A 26,541-nucleotide genomic window follows, 5' to 3' on the forward strand; every position below is an offset into this window, starting at 1 on the left:
CCATTTCCAAATGTAGCTGTCCTTTCCCACTCCTGTAACCTATAACTACAGAAATTAATCCAGTTTATTTGTTTTAAAACAATAATGCAGACTTTCTTCAAACCGTTGCATAAAATCCACCAACATGGCAACCCCGGTAATGCCTGGCTTCTGTACACTTGCACCTAAAAACTGATTCTGTCTCATTCTTAACCCTAGAGCCCTAGAGCATCATCCAGAAGAGAGCAGGTTTCCATCTGAGGCCTCATGATGTCTCGGGGGTTTTTCCCTTGACACCCTTGACACTTTCACCTCTGGCTTGCTCATTATTCATCGCTCTTAGTTTTCTGCATGCAAGCACTATAAATGTTTTACCACCTTATACCTTTTTATATTCCTTCTTAGCTGGATATAGATCATATGTAGTGTACAGGTCACACACCGTCTGTATGACGGAAAAAACGTTAGCTGGTTCCCAGGGACGGTCGGACTTTGTCGTCCGTACGCGATTCCTACTGCTTATACGGCATGAAAGTAAACAACTGCCACAGTCATCTACTGTCTCTCATCAAGTTGCAGCTACGGCTTTGCCTTTTGTCTCAGTATTCAACGATTCATTTTCTGTTTGTTTTGTTTCTGTATGAATGAGAAAAGCGTGTCATTGGATGCTAAATAAACAAAACCAAATAATCAACCTATTCATTTCAAGAAAATCTTAAACACACTTTTAGACCAAGCACATGAATAAAAAGGAGATCTATTTTGAAGTCCATAAGTTCTCAGACAGACACGTCCATCAGAAAGCCAAGCGGCTGAGTGAGATACTTAGCGTAGGTCACTTCATGTTCAGACCCGGACAAATCCCAATCGCAATGATCCTCTCTAATCGAAGTGTACTAACGTTAAACAGACCAGACAAAAATCAGGATGTTTCTCACTAACCTGCAGGGATCATGTGTGGAATATTTAAAAGAAATACAAACCCGATTCCAAAAAAAAAAGTTGGGACACTGTACAAATTGTGAATAAAAAAAGGAATGCAATCGTTTACAAATCTCATAAACTTGTATTTTATTCACAATAGAATATAGATAATGTATCAAATGATGAAAGTGAGACATTTTGAAATGTCATGCAAAATATTGGCTTATTTTGGATTTTGAGAGCTACACGTTCCAAAAAAGTTGGGACAGGTAGCGATAAGAGGCCGGAAAAGTCAAATGTACATATAAGGAACAGCTGGAGGACAATTTTCAACTTATTAGGTCAATTGGAAGCATGATTGGGTATAAAAAGAGCATCTGAGTGGCAGAGTTTTTCAGAGAAAAATTGCAAAGAGTTTGAAGTTATCATCATCTACAGAGCATAATATCATCCAGAGAATCTAGAACAATCTCCGTGCGTAAGGGTCAAGGCCGGAAAACCATACTGGATGCTCGTGATCCTCGGGCACTTAGGCGGCACTGCATCACGTACAGGAATGCTACTGTAATGGAAATCACAACATGGGCTCAGGAATACGTCCAGTAAACATTGTCTGTGAACACGATCCACCGTGCTATTCGCCGTTGCCGGTTAAACTCTATAGGTCAAAAAAGAAAATGGAAAACACTTCTGTGGTCAGACGAATCAAAATTTGGACTAAAGAGGACAAGGACAACTTAAGTTGTTATCAGCGTTCAGTTCAGAAGCCTGCATCTCTGATGATATGGGGTCGCATGAGTGCATGTCTCATGGGCAGCGTACACATCTAGAAAGGCACCATCAATTCTGAAAGGTACTGTATATCCAAGTTCTAGAACAACATATGCTCCCATCCAGACGTCATCTCTTTCAGGGAAGACCTTGCATTTTCCAACATGACCATGCCAGACCACATACTGCATCAATTACAACATCATGGCTGCGTGAAATGGCAACCTGCAGTCCAGATCTTTCACCCAGAGAAAGCATTTGGCGCATCATAAAGAGGAAGATGTGAAAAAAAGAAGACCATAGAAGATAGTTGAGCAACTAGAAGTCTGTATTAGACAAGAATGGGACAACATTCCTATTCCTAAACTTGAGCAACTTGTCTCCTCAGTCCCCAGACGTTTGCAGACTGTTCTAAAAAGAAGACGGGATGCCACACAGTGCTAAACACGGCCTTGTCCCAGCTTTTTTTGAGATGTGTTGATGCCATGAAATTTAAAATCAACTCATTTTCCCCTTAAAATGATAAATTTCCTCAGTTTAAACATTCGATATGTCATACATGTTGTATTCTGAATAAAATATTGAAATTTGAAACTTCCACATCATTGCATTCTGGTTTTATTCACAATTTGTACAGCGTCCCGACTTTTTTTGTAAATACATACGGTTATTCCACCTTGTTGTTCCTCCGAGGTCGGGTAACAGATGCCCTCTTATGGAGCACGCTAGGGAGCGTACAAGCCGTTAATGTACTGTAGTGTGGACCGAATCACCAGAATCCCATACCCCAGTCAGTACCTTCCCTTCTCAGCTCAGTCTGATAGAGTTTAGAGCTTGTGTTTATTTCTGCGATGGTTGTTTCTGTCGTGATTCTTGGCCCTGGGGAGAAAATGTTTCTTATCTAGGGGATGATGTACTGTAAGATCCGTGGGGTTGAGCGATATGACCATTAAAAATCAATCTCATCATCTTTATCTGAGATCCGAGAACATTTTTATCTCTTAAATGCAAATTGATTAAATATTAAATTGAAACCTATGTGTGTGTGTGTGTGTGTGTGTGTGTGTGGTTTATTTCACATTTTTTTCTTCTAACAAATAAATCTCAAATATATATTTTTTAATTTTTTTATATACCTTAAAAAGACTTGTTTTTACTGAGTTGTTTTTATAATCTAACCCCACATTTGTTGTTTGTTTGTAAGCAAGCCGACATTTTATTATTAGTAGTATTTTTTTAACTTTGCGGTGTTAACATAGTTATGTTTCGTATCTATTAAAACAAAACGAAACAAAACATCCAAACTGTTAAAAAAAAAAAAGAAAGAAACGTATCGTTTCACTCGTGGATTAAATTGCGTCACGGAGAACGTTCCTGAAAGATTGAAGGTTATGGTAGTATATTGTTATAGCATTGTTTTATTAGTTAACATAAAAATGCAAAAATAATTATTACAAATTCTGACTGTAGGCTGATTAGATGTTAAAAATATTTCAGATTTTTTTTTCCAGTTTGAAATCATTAATTTTTACACAGATGAAACTTTTTTTTAAACATTTTTCCTAAATAAATAAATAAATAAATTTAGGTGCCTGCAAAACTACAGTGACATGCTATTTTATTTATTTATTTATTTATTGATATATTTGTCATATTATTCCCTCCTTTTGAGGTTTCAGCTGAACATCACGTGGATTTGATCAAACTTAGTGTTGTGTTGCGATGCCTGACCTGTAATGCAACACAATTCAGACCCTTTTTCAAGCTTGAAACCGAATCCTAGATTCCTCTTGATGTACCTGATAAGATTTCCACGGTCATGAGCTGAATAAGTTTCTCTCTGCTGTTTTTTTTCCCTGCTTGACGCCGTGGCATCACTCCAGTTTTTCTTGTCAACACACGTCAGTTATTAGGTCACACAAGGCGTGTTGACTCGACAGTGTTGTATTACCAATGTTAATGGATTAAAGTGTAAGCTCTGAAATAGGTGAAGGTTCCTGACTGGATGACCTTCTCCTTTATGAGCACCTTCGGTGTAATTCAGGAATTCTTTACTGGAAAACTGCAGCACAGCAGCTCGGCTAAAAAAAAAAAAAAAAAAAACTTTTGTGGCTTTGGGATTTCAGGCCTTTTTTGGGGTTGTGTTAGAACCTGGAGGAGTGTGTGTGTGTGTGTGTGTGTGTGTGTGTGAGAGAGAAACTGTGTTTTGGTGGTTTAGACCTGCTGAAGATTTCTCTTGCATATTTAAGTCTGTACAAAGGGCTTTACTGTGTTTTAGAGGAATATTTGAATGAAAAAGAGCAGAGCGTCTCGTCTTGGTAATAAGATATGTTTAAAGTACGATTTAGTTTCATCGTCAAAGGCGGCTTCTTCTTTCTTTCTTTATCTTTGTTCTTCTTCTTTGTCTCCTTATCTTTCTTCTTCTGCTGCAGCTTCTTCTTCATTGTCGTGGCCTAATGGTTAGAGAGTCTGACTTGTAAAATCCTAAGGTTGTGGGTTCGAGTCTCGGGCAGGCCACGACTGAGGTGCCCTTGAGCAAGGCACCGAACCCCCCAACTGCTCCCCGGGCGCCGCAGCATAAATGGCTGCCTACTGCTCTGTCTGTGTGTTCATGGTGTGTGTGTGTGTGTGTGTTCACTGCTGTGTGTGTGCACTTTGGATGGGTTAAATGCGGAGAACCAATTCTCAGTATGGTTCACTTTCTTCTTCTTCTGCTGCCGCTTCTTAAAGATAATTCATTAGATAACCATCTTTTCAGTGGAAGTTGCACATTGTGTGTGTTTTATTATCATATCGTGATCTCTTTCACTTAGCCAGTGTCTTAACTGTAAAGCAGGTGATCACAGATGAAACAGTTGCATATTGTCATGCTTCCTGATTCCTGCAGCGATGTGGTACATGTGCGTTTAACCACGAAGCTTCCTGAGTTACGAGGCAAACGTTCAAAACGTACTGAAAAAGAGACTCCATTAAAGTCACGTCCGACGTTCCGCTAAGCGCTGGATCCATTTTAGCGTTGTTTAGCATGATGGCTAAGTTTCTCCAGTTAGACTCCAACACACTGTGTGTATATAAAACATGTAATAAAGTTAACGATTTTCTTATTAGTAATCATGTGAGCGCTACAATGATAACGAGCTACTTATATTTGTACACAACGCTAGCTGAGCGTTTGTCCGCCCTGACCACTGAACCAGGGATCTGATTGAGACGGACCCAAAGTCCATCCTTCATCTTGCGGTTCTTCTATCACATATTAGTCAGTGTTTTAAATCTAAGTCTGAATTTCACAACAAGGTTTTGAATGATGGATTAATATCTAATCAGCTGATTTCAGGCTTGTTGTCCGAGCATGAAAAACGTTCAAGACGTGTGTTATGTTGAAATATCTACATGACGTGCATTGACATTGAATAGAAGCCTTTATTTTGTCACATATAAATACATTACAGTACAATTACATTTCTTCTTCACATATCCAAGCTTTGGAGGTTGAGGTCAGAACAGAGTCAGCTATGATACAGCACCACTGGGGTGGTAAGGGTTAAGGGCCTTGCTTAAGGGCCCAACAGAGGTAGCTTGGTAGTGCTGGGGCTTGAACCCTGTTCTTTAATAAACAGCCAAGAGTCTCAGCTGCCCTGGACTGATTCCTTGTTATTAACCTTAGTATTAGGTATGCTTTAGTAGTCACAAGATAATGTTGTGATGTTGCCCAAGAGCCCTCGTGTTCATAAAACTTCTCCAAATCGCTCTCTCCTTTAACGAAAAAAACATGGCTGTGATTTAATGGATGAACAAGCAGCTTAGAGCAGCGGTGGAGTTTATACCGTCCTCCTGTAGATCTTCAAATTTCCACAGGTTCTTCCATTTAATTAAACTGGAAGCTTGGGGATTTGAGAGATATTGCCCTTGCTACCCACAGCAGTACTACGAGGGCTCTTATATAGTAGCTGTGTTTTGACTGTTTTTCTTCCATATGGGGTTGAATCCAAAACCGAGCCCGACGTAAACCTAGTGAGATTAAATCTACCTCACGGTTTTGTATCGGAACAAAAAGCAGTGTGGAGGAAAAACGAAAGGAAAAGAAAAATATCGGATGTTAAGGAAGATTGGGCAAGTTTGGAAGTGCAACATATGCTTTGTTTTGGGTAATACATGAATCAGAGTCTGTAGCTGGAGTCAAACAAGACAACCTAGAAACAGGAAAGAGGAAAGACATGGTACGTGATAAGACTCGGAAACATGGCTTAAAGGTGGGGTCTCCGTTGTTTCAAAGCCAATGTTGACATTTGAAATCACCAAAACAAACACGCCCCTAACCCAAATGGGTCCCACCCCTCGTATTGATAGCTCCGCCCCACACATACACCAGACAAGTATAACCTAAGTATAACCCAGACAAGTATTATGGCGGAACCTGTTGGGGCAGCTGACTGAGGGGATATTTTTATCAATAAATGAACTTAATGAGTAATACTATGGTAATGCAAATGTCTTTTTGTAGTACTGTGTGTTGTACCGTGAAAGGTTTAGCTCCGTTTCACGCGGAAGACGTTCATTTCTCTCCAGCACTGGAAAGTTGATCCTATATTAAGCCTTTCTTCGCTTTCTTTCTTTCTTTGTTTTTATCCTCCATGTCAACGTTAAAACCGCTTTCTACTAATGTCACACATGTGCACTGAACACTCTCTCCGCCCATATAGACAAGACACGCCCACTTTCTGCTCATTGGCTACACGTTAGTTTTGGTTTTGTTTTGTTTGGTGGCCCGACTCAGTTTTCTGAGGCGTTTCTCAAACAAAGGAGACCCCACCTTTAAGTCTAAAGTCTCAATAAAGGCATGAGAAGAATTTGTGAAGATACTCTGACAAGACGGAATACAGATAAATCGACTAGGAATCAAGAGTGAAACACGATACAGGTGAAAACAGTAGGATTGCACAAACTACCACCTGCTGACATTGCAGCAGGCCGCACAACCGTACACCAACTGATGGGGTGGGATTTGTGACACAGGTTGTGCTATGTGAATCCTCTAATATTATTCTAGTATTATTAAAGAACCAAATCAAACTGTTTGTGTTGAGTTTGTATATCTGGCATCGGTCATTTTGTCACCTTATTTGGTGCTGCACTCGTTTCCTAATACTTGCCTCGTGTTTGTGCGTCATTCTGAAAACATCGTCCATCACGTATGCTAATTATTCATCATCTTGAAAAAATCTTCGTCTTGTAAAAATCCTAACTCTGCCGTTCGACATTACCTTCTGCAGAAATGAATAACACTTAGTGTGGGGTTTTTTTGTTTGTTTGTTTGTTTGTTTTTTATCTAGATTATGAATCGATTGATTCATTTAAATCTCAAATGTTCTCAGGCTTTGAAAGCCATAGTGAGGAACGAGGACCGTTTGCAGCTTGTGTTTATGCACAGATGAGACCACATGACTGCAAAGTAGTTTTCTGAAGATAAATATTTTATGAAGTGTTATTGCTTGACATTGTGACTAGGTGGATTATTTTCTAGAGACCAGCAGGGGCAGGAGGATGGCTCAGATAACAGGGCGTGTTGTCCTGGACGTCACTCTGTTCTGTCGCCGATCTAGTTGCACTGTTTGTCTCCCATCGTTCCCAGCCCCTGTTTGCTGACCGTGCAGCTCGGTTAGAAAGCAGTCTGAGGCGTTTAGCTGTAGTTTAACCAGCTCTGTACTGCTCACCTTCTTTCAGGCTGGATCACATCCCTGCTGCTGCCTGCATATTTGCTCAGGATCTGCTGAGTTTTGATAAAAGGACAGATAAGGACTGCTGAGCTCTACAACTCCCTGTATTCTAACTGCAGCAAAATTCACTTTAAGTAGTCAAGCACAAATTTCTGCGACCTTGGTGTTATTTACAAGTGTGATTCTTAAGTAAACGCAATGCGAACAGTTTAACAAATGTTCGGTTTAGATGTACACACAACAACAACAGCTCCCTGATGTTCTCCATCACTAAAGAAGTTTTATCATGGAATTGTTTTCCAAACTTTTATTATGATGTCACAGGTTCATGTTTAGTCACGGTGCATGTTAGGGCTGTTACGCCTCAAAAGTAACATTTTCTAAATATTTATTAACGTTTCCTTTATATGTATATATAGTTTTGTGTGTGTTTGTGTGTGTATGTATGTATATATATATATATATATATATATATATAATGTGTATATATGTTTATAATATTTTATATATAATATGTATATATTTTATATATTCCCGCCTTGTGTGTGTGGAGTTTGCATGTTCTCCCCGTGCCTCGGGGGTTTCCTCCGTGTACTCTGGTTTCCTCCCCCGGTCCAAAGACATGCATGGTAGGTTGATTGGCATCTCTGGAAAATTGTCAGTAGTGTGTGAGTGTGAGTGAATGAGAGTGTGTGTGTGTGTGTGTGTGTGTGTGCGCCCTGTGATGGGTTGGCACTCCGTCCAGGGTGTATCCTGCCTTGATGCCCGATGACACCTGAGATAGGCACAGGCTCCCCGTGACCCGAGAAGTTCGGATAAGCGGTAGAAAATGAATGAATGAAAAATGTATTTATTTATTTATTTGCTTATTATTTTCAGAATATTTATAGTATTTACAATTATATTTTCAATTATTTACTTTTTCTTTTTATGCATGTATGTATGTATGTATGTATGTATGTATGTATGTATGTACGTATGTATGTATGTACGTATGTATGTATGTATGTACGTATGTGTTTTTATTTATTTATTTATTTATTTATTTATTTATTTATTTATTTTACCTGATCAAATTCTTTACTCCAGTGGCTGTCATCTGACTTGTTCAACTCCCTAAACATGTCGATTGGACTTCTCAGCTTCCTATATCAGGACACACACTCAATCATATGCTCTGGAATGTTCAACTTTTCACTAGGAAAAAAAGGAAAAACAAAGAAAACACCGACACAAAAGGCAGGAAGGTCTCCTCATGCCCAAGAGTTCATCAAGTGATGAATCACCATAAACAAAGTCAAATCATCGTGGCTGCTCACAGCGTTCACAGTCAAAAAAGTATTTCTAAGTGTTTTATTTAGATCAGTTAACATATACATGCTGGATACTGTAGCTTGCTGCTAATAAAAATCCATTAAACACACAAAGGGTGAAAATTCTGGCTTCCTACTTTCTGAACCTCTGCAAACTCCACAGACTTTTATTTACACAAAGGCTGACAAATCTGACATTTACTGAGCTGAACCTTACCACCATACTGTAAAAACTTTGTACCAGCACATGTCACATTCCTCTGAGTAATAAGGGACTTACGTTTGTCTCTGTTATAAGCAAATGCACAGAGACGCCACACCCGTCCATCAGCTGTCTACCAGAGCGAGAGGTGGTGTGAGTATGAGGGCAATGTTTGCCGTGTGACCTCATGCAATGAAACGCTGATGTTTACAACATTTGTTCAATGCAATACTGATAACACGGGAAGCTACAGTACAAGATGCAAGTGAGCTGTAATGAAGTCCAAAGTCATTTAGTTTGTCTAGCTGACAAGTTCCAGATCTGTTTTCCGGTCTGTGATAAACAGATTTGTTCACGTGATCTTATAAATGATATTAGATTGTAGTTATAGCTCCAGGGTGTAAGATTTCAAATCTTTGAACAAAGGTTTGTGGGCATCTCACTTTCATTACTCATTTGTGGTTCTTACATAAACCAAACTGTTACCACAAATTTGTATGCTATAACAGTTCAGTTTTCATTTCACTGGAACTAAACATGCTCCAGCATGACAATGCCAAGACATGCTTGGAGTGGAGGATCTCCGGGCACCAAACCCTGACCTCCACTTTTACTTTACCGCAATATGATCAATTATCAGCGTACCTGATAGTAGGTAGCTACATGCTAAGGCAAATTTTTTTCCTTGTTAATGATAAAATAACGTTATGTACTTTCTCGATTACAACCTCCATTTATACAGATTACACGGAGCTGCACGTACCCGTTGGATTCGACACATTTGGATGCCAATGTAGGTTCACAAAGCCATGAGCATTATCAGTAAAGCAACATCTGCCGTTGTTGTGTTTGTGTTTGCAGCTGCTGCGCTAACGTTGCTGTGTAACGTGACACGTATACAGTGACGTCAGACTCGGCTCTGTGACGGCGCTCTAGCCGATGGAAAGGCAAACCGGTTCTTAGAAGGTTTGCCAGTGGAACCAACTTTGAACCAGCACAAGTGCTAGCTCTGAACCAGCACCCGGTTCTTTTTGGTGGAAAAGGTGTACAACTGCACTGCACCCCAGAACTCACCATCCCAGCATCAAAATCTGCACTTGTAGCTGAACGATCAGCCATGTTCCAGAAGCTGGTGAACTGGCCAGGCTCTGGGGTGGAAGGTAAAGTGGTTATGAAGTGAGAGTAGGTAAAGTGTTAGCTCAGTAGTTAAGGTATTGGACTACTGATCGTGAGTTTGAATCCCAGGTCCACCAAGCTGCCACTGCTAGGCCCCTGAGCAAGGCCCTTAACCCTCAATTACTCAGTTGTATAAATTGAAATCCTTTATGTAAGTCAGTCTGGATTAGAGTGTCTGCTAAATGCCAGAAATGTTCATAAAGCGAAGGCAAACCCTTTCCCATATTAGTCACACCAACACTATCCAATTATGGGCATCTGTTAGCTCCTGTATGTGTAAGAGTGTAGTAATCTTATGTTTAGGTTAGATCAGTGAGGTTAGATTTACACTACCAATCAAAAGTTTGGAAACACAGTGGGTTTTCTTTATTTGTATTGTTTTCAACAATGTAAAATAATACCGAAGACTTTGACCGTTTGGCAGAACAAATCTGGAATAATGTCAATGCAAACGTAGCCATGTTTTGCCTTGATGACGGCTTTGCGTACTTCTGCTATTCTCGCAGTCGGCCTCATGAGGTTGGGAATAATTTCCAACAATCTTGAAGGAGTTCCCAGATGTGTTGAGGACCCGTTGGCACCTTGTCATTTGCTCTGTGGTCCACCTTATCCCAAAACCAAGCTCAATCACTCTTCTTTTTTGACAAATAGCTATTACATAACCAAGAGGTGTGTTTTGGGTCATTGACCTCATGGGAAAACAAATGATAGCCTTATTAAGTACAAGTCAGTTGGGATGGCATATTGCTCCAAAATGCTGTGGTTGTCACGGTTGTTCTATGTGGACTCATCACACCAAAGGACACTTTTGCACCAAGTTAATGTCCATTCCTTGTGTTTCTTGGCCCAAGCAAGTCTCTTATGTGTGTTGCGCTACCAAAGTAATGATTTCTTTTCCACAAAAGTCTCCTTTGAAGAGCAGATGTTGAAATATGTCTGCCATTTGAAGAAAAGCCTGTATTTGGACTGTAATCTGAGGTGCTGAGGTAAAGGTAACTCTTGATCTTCCCCTTTCCTGGGACGGTCCTCATGAAAAATAGTTTCATCACAGCGTTTGATGGTTTTGGCGCCTGCACTCTGGGATACGTTCAAGAGTCTTTTTAGATGAGACTCTCTTTTCTATTCACTTAAGTCTTTCTTGCCATAATATGGGTTTGTACAGTAGTTGTAGTAGCACTAATGAGGCTGTTGACTCATAAATACAGCGTGCGATTGCTCAACTGGTTAAGGCTCTGGGTTGTTGATCGGAGGATCGGGGTTCAAGGCCCAGCACAGCCAATCTGCCACTCCTTGAGCAAGGTACTCAACCCTCCCTTCTCTAGGGGCGCTGTACTGTATCATAGCTGCCCCTGCACTCTGACCCCAACCTCCTCAGTTGGGGTATGTGAAGAAAAGAATTCCACTGTGTTGTAATGTACATGAGGCGATAATAAAAGCTTCTATGCCCCTCTGTTACTTTAGTAGTTCAGTCGCTCGTTGATATTCAACTTCCGCTAAGTTGTCAGTGTATTTCCCCACCGTAATGAGAGACCCTTCAGTCGTGTTCAGCGTTTTGGATTGCATTCATGTTTGGTTGTCTGTTGCTAAGCAACTAGCCCTAACATTCTAACAGCGAAACATTTCACACTGTACACGTTTTTCACCGCGATGTGGAGTTTACTCTGTAAACAGTGCCGTACTGATCCTGCAGAGTTTCAGAACCCCGGGGGGAAAAAGCCGTGTTTTATAACCCAGCTTCTGAATTACACATGTGAAAAGTTTATCTACCCGTTTATCTATTAGAGCAGGGTTTAGAACGACGATAATCCGGGATTTAGCGCAGTATAAAAAGCTCTATTTTGTCACAGTTGGTACAGTTGGTGGAAGTTTGAACAGTAGCCAATGTGAGCTGGTCATAGTAGGGATTGAACTCCGTCTTCCTGTATTTGGAGATCCGGGAGGATGTGTGTGGTCACAGAGTCCTTGATTCAGAAGGAAATGGGACAAGGCGGACATGGAGGAGTGCAACACACACACATACACACACGCTGCCACAGGGTGAGACCAGAGGCCAGGCAGAAAGGATGCGCTCTGGTTACTTTCCGTTTCCCTTTTAGGTGTAATGCACACTCCTTGTCACACAACCTTTTGTTTGTTCACGTATCCTCTGCTCTTTCTCTCTCAGGTCATGAACTTCTCTCCTGTTCATCACTTATGAAATATTATGTCATTCTCTCAGGTCTTGTTTATATCCAAAACTAAGAGACACAGGATCATGTAAAAGCGTGGACATGTCTCTGCCGTCTCTTCCGACATCATAGCAACCCGCAGGCTTCTTTTTGCAGTTTGTAATTTCAGAGAAAGCAAAAGATACGACGTGCGCCAGCAGACGAGTCGATCTTTCATTAGAATTGCATTAAGTCTTGAACTGAGGTCATGTAGGAGGGAGGAAAAGCAGATGTTTGATTAACCGGAATATGAGCTGAGAATGAAAAGAGATTTCATCCATAAGGAGAAAGATTTTATTAAAAAATATGCAGAGGAAGAGTCACAATATTTTTTTCCTCTCCTTCACTCATTTATTTATTTATTTATTTATTTAAAATCTGTAGTAAATTATTTTCACTCTTATAAAGCATCTAAACTTTTTATACCTTAAAAGATGGGATTTGATTTACTCTAAACAACAAGCCAAATAGGTCCAAAGAGCACCAAAGAATCGCAAAATATTCCACCCTTCCTTCTCCACCATGGTGCACAGGGCAGTTGTTGTTTGCATTGTAAATGGAGAAATTTTATCACCCGTCTGTGCTCACATAATATATATATATATATATATATATATATATATATATATATGACTGAATGAGCCGGACTGATTGATTATGTGACTCTAAAGCTGACATGGTGAGATGTCGAGTTAAAATATCAAGATATTTATTTGAATAAATATCTTTATTTTATTTATCCTAATGTCCTGAAATGATCTTCTGAATATAATCTGTATTTATGTTTAAATTCACTCGAAATATCATTAAATAAAATAGTATTAATTTCTTAAACAAAAATAACTAAATAAGTAATAATGACAAAATTGGTTTGTAAATTTGAATTACATATTAAAGTTCTAAAAAGTTATTGCTCAACTATTCCAGGAACTGTAGGATAGATGGATGGATGTAGGATGGATGTTGGATGGATGTAGGATGTATGTTGGATGGATGGATAGATAGATAGATAGATAGATAGATAGATAGATAGATAGATAGATAGATAGATAGATAGATAGATAGATAGATAGATAGATAGATAGATTCAGTAGATGAATGGATGGATGAATGGATTCAGTAGATGAATGGATGGATGGATGGATTCAGTAGATGGATGGATGGATGGATGGATGGATTCAGTAGATGGATGGATGGATGGATGGATTCAGTAGATGGATGGATGGATGGATGGATTCAGTAGATGGATGGATGGATTCAGTAGATGGATGGATGGATGGATGGATTCAGTAGATGGATGGATGGATGGATGGATTCAGTAGATGGATGGATGGATGGATGGATGGATTCAGTAGATGGATGGATGGATGGATGGATTCAGTAGATGGATGGATGGATGGATGGATTCAGTAGATGGATGGATGGATGGATGGATGGATGGATTCAGTAGATGGATGGATGGATGGATTCAGTAGATGGATGGATGGATTCAGTAGATGGATGGATGGATGGATTCAGTAGATGGATGGATGGATGGATGGATTCAGTAGATGGATGGATGGATGGATGTATTCAGTAGATGGATGGATGGATGGATGGATTCAGTAGATGGATAGATGGATGGATTCAGTAGATGGATGGATTCAGTAGATGGATAGATGGATGGATGGTTGATTTCCTCGAGGATCAATATGTAGAAACAAAAATTTCAAGTTGCTTCGTAAATTTGGAAAAAAATCTTTACTGCAATCACAAAAATCTTCCCTGAAATCCAGTTAAGAATTAAAGGATGTTTCAGTCTGCAGTCAAGCAGCTAATGCTACATACACACAGTAGTTAATAATAATAATATTAATAATAAAAAGTTATTTATTTATTTAATTTAGTATTTATATTAGCCTTTAAGAATCGATGTTTAGACAGCGTTTATTTCTGAATCGTTGTTTAGTTGGATTTTGTAAAAGACTTCTGTTACTAATAAACGTCCCAAAACAATCAGCTTTGTTCTGTCTTGTTACACAGCAGCACAACAAACGTCCATCTTGATATAGCTTTCATTTTTCTCCTGACGATTTTTGGCCCCTGCATGTCCATTATTTTCCCTTTCCCCCACTCCGTTACCCACTTGCCCCCAAGCTGCGTAGTGATTGGTCAGGAAATAACAAGAACTTGAAGGTCACCCAGTGCTTTTGGAGTTACTTCTTCTGTGAGGAAAAACAAACATTTTTGCAGCATTTTTCTATGAAATCATCTCATTTATACCCAGTGAACTCATCCTCATGGACTGAACTTACTGGAATTCTGTGTTATGTGCCGTGAAAAAGTTTTTGCCCCTCCTATGTTGTGACTGTTTGTTCTGAATGGTGCACAAACAGTAATAATTGAGAGGTCGGGTTTTGGGCGGTTTTACATCTTCACACAAAAGGTGCTGCAAAGCCGACTTGTTCATTTATTGTTTATTTTAAAACCTGTATTTTGTGCTTGCTTTTTATTTTATTTAGTTTTGCGAGACCGGACATACAGTACATTGAAAATACATAAAATAACATTTGTTTGTTTGTTTGTTTTTTTATTTGTGTGTATGTGAGATCCCACCTCCCTCCCTCCCTCCCTCCCTCTATATGAAGGTTGTTGTACAGCATCTACACTGAGATTTTTGGGGATAAAAAAAATTCACTCAACCAGGATTCATCAACTCGTGACTCAAAAATATCGTACATGCTCTTTCACGATCTTGCACCATTATGAATTCATTTGGTAATTAATCACAACTCCGAAAGACGCCTAGTCATCGCCTATTAATTTTGCTGCGGGGTTAAAAGAGGCCCCAGGAGAGGGGAAAAAAAGGAAAAAAAAAGTGAGTGGACTGGAAAAGTAATGTCACTCAAACAGGAAGGATCTGCGAGGGGAAAAGGGATGGATGCTGAATCCTGCTCGCGCTCTGGCGTGACCCTCGACGGCTTTAAACGAGACCACGGAGGCAGCGTCTGATTAAAGAGCTACAATAATAATAGCTAAAATAACATCGGTAACCGTCTTATCACACGTGCCAGAGTACACACCGAGGAGCAGGGTGATGAATGTGCTGAGAGTTTTCATAGAAAACAAAAGACAGCAACCCAAAAGGAAGTGGAATCAAAGAAGCCTTTATTACCAGAATTAAAAGTAAACGTTAGAGAAAAATGTTTTTAAAGGCCGAGAGCCTGAAGTCACTTTCAGCCCATTACTCAGAAGTATGTTTAACACGTTTATCACATGACCAGATCGTTTCAGGCTGTTTATTCCCTCGCTTCCTTCATTTCTCCTCTCATATTTTCTTACTTCACTTCTCGCTCTCATTTCCTCTCCTCCTTTTCACTCCAGTCGTCTTCTTTTCTTTTATTTCTCACCTCAGTGCTGTTCTGCTCACCACAGTGAAGCTCCACACACGTGTTGAGTTGAGGTCTGATGAATCAATCCACTCATGAGTCGATTCAATTCGTTTCAAGGTATCGATTTGATTCAATTATCAAAATATGTTGGACAACCATTGAATGACTGCTAAGAGAGCCAGGTTTTATTTCTGTATAATTAACAATCTAAGCAAAGAAACACACAATTTTATCTGTATAACATCTTAAATGACTTAAAAACCTAGTAAACGTGTGTACTTTTGTGTCCAGTCCCATGTTTTATCCCATCATGCTTCATCTTGTTTTCACATCTCACATCTCAGGACACGTGTCCCGTCTTCTCATGTCACGTTTTGTTTCATTGTCTTACATCTTGTCCTGGTGTCCCATCATGCCTTGTCTCATCCTGTCCCCTTTTGTCCCATCATCGTCATCATCATCATCATTAATAACATTATGTCTTTTCATTTCATCTCCTGTCTCTCGTCATGTTCTTGTCAGGTTCCGTCAGCTGTCTTATCATGTCTCAAGCCATCTGTCTCGCCATGTCCTCTTGCTTCGGTTTTCTTTTCCAGATAAATTTTGAATTGTTTTCACTTAATATTTTCTTCCTGGCGTTCCAAATAAATATAATAAACTTAAATATAATACTGTACAAATATATACTGTGTATATAAAGTTAATGGCACCCCTCAAGTCCATGAGAGATGGGGAAGGGGCGGGGCTTCCGGACGGAAACGAAAACGCATACTAAGCCTTCCAGATTTGCTTGTTGATTGGCTCAGCTGTCATGTTTATTGAGCGGGAGAAATATTTATTTATTTATTTATTCATTTTTTTTGAGAGAGAATTTTTAATTATAATGTACAGTGCATGGAAGACCATATTTACTGCATGCATACATTGTTTACTTTGCTTAATTATATCACTTCTTTCTTTACCTGCATTGTGATTTTCAGTATATTTAGAAGTCTATCACACCGTGTTACTTAACCTGTTTGTTTTTGGTGCCAAATTGCCCTTGATGATCATTTTCACTTTCACTTTAAGTCACATACCACGGCCCCTTAAATCTCAGGTGCTTTCCATGTGGCTCTCAGCCATCGAGCCCTGAATTATACTGGGGATAAACAGGATAGTTTAGCATTTTGACTCACAATGGGAAGGGTTTTTGGCACTCTGCAGGGAAATCTCGAACTCTTTCCTTCGTTTCTTTCTCGGATGACTTTAAAAGGATTGGAAGCTCAGTGCTGGGTAATGTCTTCGGAGCGGATATTTAATCGGACTCAGCAGGGATCTTTGAAGTCAAATACACAACTTAATCTGGTTTGGTTCTCAGGTGCAGTGGATGGGTTTGTTCAATGTGACACAAAAGATAAAAAAAAAAAGCTCCGTTTCTGTTCATATCGCATTTGTACATAAGCTGGACCGAGCTGATTTAGAGAATCTGTCGAATTCAATGTAAAACACTAAAAATTTAATTTTTTTTTTTTTTTTAGGACTGAATCGATTTAGTCTTGGACACATGTGTTGTCTGGGAGAGAGAAAGAAAGAGAGAGAAGGAAAGAAGGAGAGAAATGGAAAATGCTGTGATTGATTAGTCTGCATATTTGTGTTTTTTCTTTTCTCCTCTGGGTGTGGATCTTGGTTTATTCCAGCACAGATACTCATGAAACGTTTTGGGAAGAAAATATAAAATTTTGAAGGAAGGTGCACAAAAATTAAATAAATAAACAAATAAATTTTAAAAAGCACGGATTTATTTGGATAGTATTTATTTAGATCACTGACGTGTATTCTGTACATTGGCGAACGACTGTCACCTGTAAATTGCACCCAATAACTGATCTGCATTTCAACTTACATACATGCAACAACAACAAAAATAAAATTTTACTATATATATAATATAATGATGAAGTGTGTTGCTCCTAATGGTGGGGGTGTGGCTTCTAACCTTAATTTGCATATGGGTCTAACGATCCTTAACCTGATTTCATTGAGTGGTTATTTCTTGTGTTGGTTTTAAGGCTATGTATAGCTATTATGTTACCAAAGTTTTTCACAAAAAGGTTTTTTTTTCTATACTAGTTTTCTTGGTTCATAAATTATATATTTCTTAGTTAGTTGTAGGTTTTACAGTGTTTAGTTTTACAGAATATACTTCAAACCACTTGTGTGAATTAGTGGCAATATAGCAACATTTAAACCAAGAATTTACCTGAAGATGTGAAGCTTGCTTAAAATGAAACACAAATGAAAACACTTCTGCTTGGTTGGAATGAAAACCTGCTCCCACACCGGCCCTTTGTGGATTGGACACTGCTGCTCTAAACAAATGTATTAATATAGAATGAATATATTAATATATTAAAAAGTCAGGATTTGGAACTGATTTGCAACTGATTTGGTCAAACTACAGGATAAACGATTTGACTTTACAATGCGAAAAAAAAAAACTATTGCGATTATTTCCATTTCCATTTATTGACTTTCATTACATCCATTGTCACCCAAATGAGGATGAGGTTCACTACTGAGTCTGGTTCCTCTCAAGGTTTCTTCGTCATATCCTCTCAGGGAGTTTTTCCTCACCATCGTCACCTCAGTCTTGATCGTTAGAGATCGATGTTAGAGATAACTTCTAATTAGAGATAACTTCTTATTAACTTCATTTAAATCTTTACAGCTTTTATTCTGTTTCATCTTATTCTGTTTTTGAAATTACGTCAATTCATCGCTGTGATCATCTCTGTAAAATGTTGCTAGCTTGCACACCAATAAGGAACCAAATTAAACTTCAGATTTTTATTTGTATCGGACCCTAAACATCTGTTCCTTCTTCTAACAAGTTTGTAGACTCTTGTAGGACATGAATGTTTTCCAGAACTTCCATCATATCCAGCTTGACAAATGAGGCCCAGTATCTCTTCATTCTGAAAAACATATTCATATACGGTTCCATCACTCCTTTAGTACCAGGATTTGTAATCGGTCATGCCGTGCTGCTGAGGCCCATCAGATACACCTCGAGCCTCTTAGCCGAACCCTCCATATGGCTGTAATCAGAGTACGTCATCGTAAATGACCTCGCTGGCTTTTATCCACACGCTCTGTGTATCATACTCTGAACATGACCCAAGAAGGCCATGAATCATAAAAAGGCATTTTGGGGTGTTTTAGGAAAGACTCAAGTAACAGTGCGATGAAAATAGATGGTTGCTGTTAGATCTGCTGTCTGTTCTGTTTCTGGAACATAAATACAAATAAAGAAAACATAAAAACAAAACTACAGATGAAGTGATATTTAGAGTAAATATAATTTCCAATGCTACATTTTACACTGACATCAGTAAGCCTCGTGTATACACAAAATAGCTAGTAACGTCCAGTGTGTAGAGAACATGCTACATGCTAACTTTCCACCTAGCTAGTTTATCTGATATGATCAATAAAGAAAACTGTAGTCGCTTTATGTTTTGGCAAGCTTGGCATGGCCACTGTTAAATAAATCACAGAGTTTGATATTGCTGATAAAGTCGATACCCTGCTGAAGTCGGTAACCATAAATTTCCTCTTTTGATATGCTTACAGATTCAGTTTGAGGTTCATATGTTACCACATGCCATGTCTAGTAGCGAAAGAATGATTGGGTTGAGGTAAGAGGATTTTACAGTTAAGAGTGTAGACATTTTTCCCAGGAAAGAAGGAAATGTAGGTTACGTTTTTTTTTGTTTTTGTTTTTTTTAAGTAGGTAGGAATGTTTGTAAGGAGTTGTAGGGATTGTATAAAATGTATATTGGAATTTAAATAGGAATAGTAAGAAACATGATTAGGGATAGGTTGTTAGCAGAGATTGTACAAATTGTAGGTAGGAATGGTAGGTCTGGGTTTCAAGAAATGTAGGAATTATAGAACTTATTGGTAGGTTTTATGTGTAAGAGGAATTACAGGTAGAAATGGTAGGGATTGCTGTTAATATGCGTTATATAGGTAAGGATTGTATGAAATGTAGGAATTGTAGGTAGGTATTTTTACAAAATGTAGATAGGAATTGAAATTAGGATCGGTAGGAATTGTAGGTAGGGATGGTTGGCAGGGATTTTACAAATTCTCAGTAGAAATGGTATGAATTGTATGTTGTTATTATATGTACTGTATGTAAGAATTGTAGTTAGGAATGGTATAGTAGGAATTGTAGGTCGGTATTATACATAGTGTAGGATGTAGGTACAGTAGGAATTGTAGTTAAGAATGGTAGGGATTGTAGATAGATGTTGTTGCAGGGATTGTACAAATTGTAGGTAAGAATTGAGGTAGGTTGTGATTTCATAAAACTCAATTGATTTAATGAATTATAGAAATTGTAGGTAGATGATGTTCGAAATGTTGATAGGAATTGTAGTTAGGGATAGTACAGTTTGCAGGTAGGAATAGTAGGTAAGAATCATAGTCGAAAAATATTAGGTAGGAATTGTATTGTATAAAATGTAGGAATGATAGAAATTGTAGGTAGGAATTGTAGTTAGGATCTGTAGTAATTGTAGGTACGGACTGTCGACTGAGATTTTACAGATTGTAGGTAGGAATGGCAGGAATTCTAGGACTATGCAGTTTATAAAAGTAAAAAGTAGAAAGTAGAAGAAAATGACAACAAATTTTACAAAAATATTTTCCGATTTGAACAGTAAACAGAATGTTAACAAAAAATCAGCAGCTTCTAGTCAGTCAAGATATAGATAAAACAAGATTCCACACTTTCAGTCATCTTTCAGGGAAGTTTACTATGACCTAATTTTTCACAATATTGATATTACTATATCTCAGCCGGCCCTGCGGGGTAGCTTCCTCGCAGCAGCTTGCTCTTCCTCTGGCTGCTTCATCCAAGTTCTGTTTATCTCAAGTAAAAGTGTGTGTTGTTTTACAGGTGACCTTTGAACCTGTATTAGAACACATTTGCTCGACAGTGCCCTTATGTCATAACTTAAATTACACGTCAGATCATCTGTTTACACCAAACTGGGCTCCAGTGGCTTTATTTTCCACTCTGGTTTCCTCAGTGCAGTGGCGTGGTTCACATTCACAAAGATATATTTAGATGGAGGATATAGAGGGGAGGTTCTGATTAGTCCTGGAGGGCCAGAACATAACAGGTATTTTCCTGTGTTTTTGAAAATATGCAACTCATCAGAGCTAGGCGTAATTTGACTTGGCGTAATTGTGCTTCGGCTTTGGGTGAGACGAATTTGTAACTCCTGGTTCACGCCAAAATAATGTGCGTAGGGAATAATCTTTCATATTTCACGCTTTGAGAAAACACTGTGCTTAATTGCCCCCTTTTAAATAAAAGTGAGCACCATTAACAATGATCATGCTGTCCTGAAATTATCCCCTAAGCCTAATATTAGCCAAGTCCAAATGGATGTTTTTGAGCATGGTTAAGTAGTCCTAAGTAGTGCTGAAATTACAGAGCACAGGGAGGCATGTCTCTGTAAGACAATCAGACACTAGGGCTTTGTGTCCTGCCAAGCACAAGTCACCTTAAACAAAGGTGTCTCTTGTGTTTTTGTGTTTACTCCATGTCCTCGATACCAGGTACAGGGGGTAAAGGAACAGCTCAAAATTCCAACATGGACAGCACCTTCACTCTTCTAGGGTTCTTTGAATATTGAAGGCTTTTATGGCAGCCTAAGGCAATGGATAACAGATGTATGGGCATGAAGGAAAGAAGGTGAGGATTAATTGTATCAGTGAAGTGTTTCAATATGATTCATATCAGACTAAGAATAATCATATTTTTATATTTATATCGGACCTGAGTTGCGCCCAGGTAAGATAAGATAAGATCAGTCCTAAGTCAGGGTGTAAAGTTATTCTTAAGATACGTCGTGATTAGTAGAGAATTAAAGTGACATTCTGTCATCTGCTGCCAATCAGTAGCATGAAACGATATATACAGAATATATAAAAATCCTACTTTTACGATCAAGACCCAGGATGGCGGAATAACACACAGCGGTCTAATAGGACAATAATCCATACCAGGGTCGTGACACGTGACATGATACAAAGTGACGTGGCTCTTTTCCAATAGTTTAAAATGTCCTTTTAGACCCACAGCTTTTTGTCGATCTCAACATTTTAAAATTTATTACCGAGCACTTTGTTGCACTTTTTTATTATTGCACTTTTTAACCATTTAATGTTGCGGAACTTCCACGAAATTAGTCCCTGCTCTCACTTCCATTACAGCAGATATAAACAGCCGCTGTTGCACCGGACATCTCTTTTTTTCTTTTTTCTTTTTTTTTTTCTTTTTTCTTAAAGCTAATAAGACAGAAGAGAAAAAAAGCTCTTCTCATCATGAAGACTTAACTGTGGTGGAAAACTCCCTGTTCCTAAGAGCTCACACTGGAGACTCCTTCCATAAATGTTGCTTCCATGACTTCTAACAGAAAACTACACCGTATGACGGACACCGTGTGATCAGATTAGTAGCTTAAAGTTTTATCATTTTTCTTACAGTTGCTTCTGTTTATGTTGAGTTATTTATAAATGTTCTATAAAGTTTCTATGTGCAGTGATTATACATCTTGACTACCTACAGAAATAAATTCAGAACAGAATCGCAGAGGAGTTTTATTTCTAGCAACTGATGCCCTTACCAGGGGTGGGGGGGATCTTCAATTATGACTTAAAACTGAAGTGAAAATGATTTAGTAGTTCATAAACCAGGCTACGATTAAACTTCTGTTGCTTTCATTTAAACTATTAATGTTTTCTCATGAGGTCAAATAAGATAGGGTTCAAAATAAACACATTAGGCCACACCCTGAGCCACGGCCACAGTGCCGAGATAAGTCTTATCTGAATTTAGCTGCTTTTTAAGGACTATAAGATCGTATTACCCCTAAGTGGCAAGGGATTTTGTGGCTATACAGTACAGTATGTGTCTTGCATTCCAGCTAACTATGAGGACAAGCCGCCATTTTTAAACACAGGCCTTCATGTTTAAACCAAAATAAAAAACCTGCCATCATGTGCCAGGGTTCCTGTTTTGACAACATTACCTCAACCCATTTTTTAACATCTCTCCGTTATGCAGATGTTTCTGGATGTACGTTCGTGTTTACTGCTTCAGTCTTTATAGGTCAGCTTGTTTTTCTGCATTTATTTCCCAAAGATAGGATGCCACCGAAAAGCATTTTCAGCTCGCATGTTTTCAAACTGATACAATTGTACTGTGTCACATTATCACACGCTGTTGCAGTTATTAAAAGAATTAAAATTCTATTTTGTAGTTTTAACATAAGAACTTTTGCTGGTTGAAATGTTGGCCTATCTCTAAATTGTGTATAAAAGTTTTATTAAAAAATACATTTAGAGGTCATTAAACTCTTGCTACGATCATCAGATTTTTTTTTTAAATTTTATTTATTTTATTAGAGAGTTTCTTTAGAGTTTCACATTTAATAGTGAGGCCATATTTCATGTAATAAAAAGTGCACTTTTTTTTGTACTAACTAGGCCATAATGTTATTTCAGTATATAGTATAGTAACTAACTAGTACTCTCTAATAAATGCATAGCAGTTTTTATTTCAATATGATATTTTTACCATATAGTGTAGTATCTACATTGTAAAACTGTTCAATATAAAAGTATAGCACTGTATATTAATAACTGATTATTTATGTTGTATAAATTTACAAAGATATTATATAATGAGTTTTGGTAACTATTGTAACTATAGCACTATACCATTATCTGTAGTAGTGTACTATACCATGATCTATAGTACCTATTTGGCCACATGTAGGTGTTTGCTTTGTTTTTGGAGTGTAATAACTGTAGTACACGTGTAACTTTGTCTTAAGTAACTACAGTCATATTTTATTAGGCAACATAATATCTGGTGATTTCTAGGTTATTTTGGACATAGGTTATAACTACACTACAACTGTAGTGATGTAGTAATATACGGTAGTCATATGGTCATTTCTGGGTTACTATAGTAACTGTAATGCATATGTAACTGTAGTGCTATATATTAGCTATATGGATATTTGTAAGTAATGTTGATACAGTTACTATAGTACTATTTGTTGCTGTTGTCCTTCGACTGTTCCGGGTCGCTTCAGGGTCGCTACAGCTTTCTGATTTAGATCTTGGCACGGGTTTTTACGCCTTCCTGCCTCAATCCTTCCATTTGGTATGGGCTTGGGACTTGCACTGTGATTTAACCCCTCAGTGGCAAGCTTATTTCATCAACAGGAATTAAAAGCGTGTTGTGATGGTTAGAACGCAGGATAATTCCACCTGAACAGTTGTACTAAATGATTATTTCTGGGTTGCTATTAGCATAATAATTGTAGTTCATGAGTAGCTGTATTTGTAAAGTCATTATATTGTAGTTATATGGTTATATCTGGGTTACTTCTAACTGTCATAATCGAGTATGATAATGTTGAGTACAGTAACTATAGTAGTAAATATAGTTGTGCACTACTTTATTGTGGCTATCTGGTTATTTCTAGGTACTATAGTTATACTATGAATGAATAACTGTAGTGTAGTCATAGAGCTAATGTTTACTTCTAGTGTACAGTAGTAACTGTTGTGCACGAGTAACTGGAGTATTGTAGAAATACATGTTAGCCATGCTGTAGTACATTAGGGTGGTGCTCTAATCTTAGCTAATTCTGTACTATTGTGTAACTACTAAACGTTATGATACTAGCAATACTATTCACTGTTGTAATAATGTAATTACTACCATATTAAAGAGCTTCTAGTAACCAGATAATGTTTTTTTACTTTACTGATAAAATGCAAACCCCTTAAATTTCACCGAATTCACTGAAATACTTTATCATGGTATTGCTCACCTCAGATAGTTATTTCTGTATATGCAACAGTTTCTTAGTCTCCCCATAGTAAATACCACACATTCTGTGAGTCATGTCAGCTTTTCAACCACACCTCCTTCTCCGAAGCGTTCTGGCTGAACGAGAATGCATGACTTCTGACTCAATGCCGTCAATCGTTTAAAGGCCGCGGCTGAAGTGTTTATGGCTCTGCATTATGTGCAGCGCTGTCACTGAAATGTTTGTGCAAAGGAAATCTTTATTTTTTTTACTTTGAGTTCCTCTTCGTACCTCTGTCGGTTAAGCATGAGCAGAACCCAAGCCATAGGTTGTGAAACCCAGTAAACAACCACACACCAACGCCTTGCTGCATGTTGCAGCATGCGGCAGAGTTTGCAGCTGTGATCTAGCTCAGCGTACATAAACAGAGACGTTACCTCACACATGACACAGAAAAAATACACCCCTTCCTCTGACATCTATTTTGAGTCCAGTAATGAGGGCCGGAGTACTGTAAACAATGCATCAGCTGTGTTCGTAAGGTTACAGGCTGCCCAGAATCTGCCCCAGGGCTGCCAGATACATACAGGTTTATCTGTCTTGAGGCTTGAGAGTGCTTTTCTTTTAGAAGGTCACAGCTTTGGAATTATAAGTCTTTTTTCACAGCAAAGTGCAAAGAATAAAAAACAGTGGGTGTCAGGGAAAGATCGCTGAATATGTTGGAAAGAGTGGGAGTTGTTTTTTTTTTTAAAAGCAATAGTTCCTTGAAAAATTTCATTCCTCAGCCAAGAGCTGCATAGATGTTTGTCCTATGCTTGTTCTTGCATGTTCTTCCATTGCATTCATTGGCTAGTCTTTCCACTGTGCTAGAAAAGTGAACTTACGATCTCTGGTTGACTGTGTGAATGCTTTTCTATTACCGTCTTCACCAAAATGCTTCATGAATAAGGCAGAATAGTCTGAATGAGCTGTCACAGGGTCCTCTTCAACACTCACGTTACCCAGCGCCAATTTTCTGCACCCTAATCATCAGCATACTAAACTAAATTTGCGCTGCTTTTCTGAAGTCTAATATTTAATCCTCACTATTCCTGAATTAAAATCGCCATAGCTTGGATTCTTTCAAAAATGAAAATAAAAAGTCGGCCTAATCGATGGTTGGTACTGTTTAGATCAGTTTCCTTTCCAGAGCTGTATTGTGAAACTGAAATCTCTGCACAGATGGATACCAATCATGACTCTCATCTGAAAATACCCTGTTTGTTTCTCTCATGCACCTCCTCGTGGGATGTCCTCGATGAAGGGATTTCCCGTCGGGACTGTATGAACGGATCGTGTTTCCACAGTGTTAACAGCGCACTAACAGATCATACACACACTTTACACAGAGGGAAAAAAAAAGCTTAAATTCTTTCCTAAAAGCTTTATTTAACACCACAATTCTATCCAGCTGGGATTTCCCCCAGCTTACCAATATGCTGCAATTCCTAAATATTTGGAACGCTAAAGCAGTAATCAGTGATCTGGCCTTTCGACATCATATTTAAAGCAGCCAGTGAATAAAACAATTCAGTTCAGTGTTGCTGTAGTGAACTATATGGTTTCACCACAGTGATTTAAAGTGCTTTAGTTTTCATGAATTAATGAGCTAATAGACCACACCTATTTCCCTGGAACTGAATGACACAGAGGCCACACCTCCTTCACTGTGACTGACAGACTCAGAGACCACAGGAGAACAATATCTTTGAAGAGTTTCAGTCAGGTTTCAGGCCCCATCATAACACTATAGATCACAACATTCTCCTAGATCGCTTACAAAATTACACAGGTATTCATGGACAGGCTTTAAGTTGGTTTAAATCCTACCTGTCTGATCGATACCATTTTGTAAAATTTAATGGTGAATCCTCCATTTTTTTGCCAGTTAATTATGGGGTCCCTCAAGGATCAGTCCTAGGACCTCTGCTTTTCTCGATATACATGCTTCCAT

General features: G+C 38.5%; 1 protein-coding gene across 4 annotated transcripts in view; it reads left to right on the forward strand.

Moving 5' to 3' along the window:
* The window catches only part of arhgap10 (Rho GTPase activating protein 10), an 87,606-nt gene that overhangs the window by 1,390 nt on the left and 59,675 nt on the right, over nucleotides 1–26,541 (forward strand). The window lies entirely within an intron of this gene.

This window comes from Tachysurus fulvidraco, chromosome 4 (genome assembly GCF_022655615.1).
Source record: "Tachysurus fulvidraco isolate hzauxx_2018 chromosome 4, HZAU_PFXX_2.0, whole genome shotgun sequence".
NCBI lineage: Eukaryota > Metazoa > Chordata > Actinopteri > Siluriformes > Bagridae > Tachysurus > Tachysurus fulvidraco.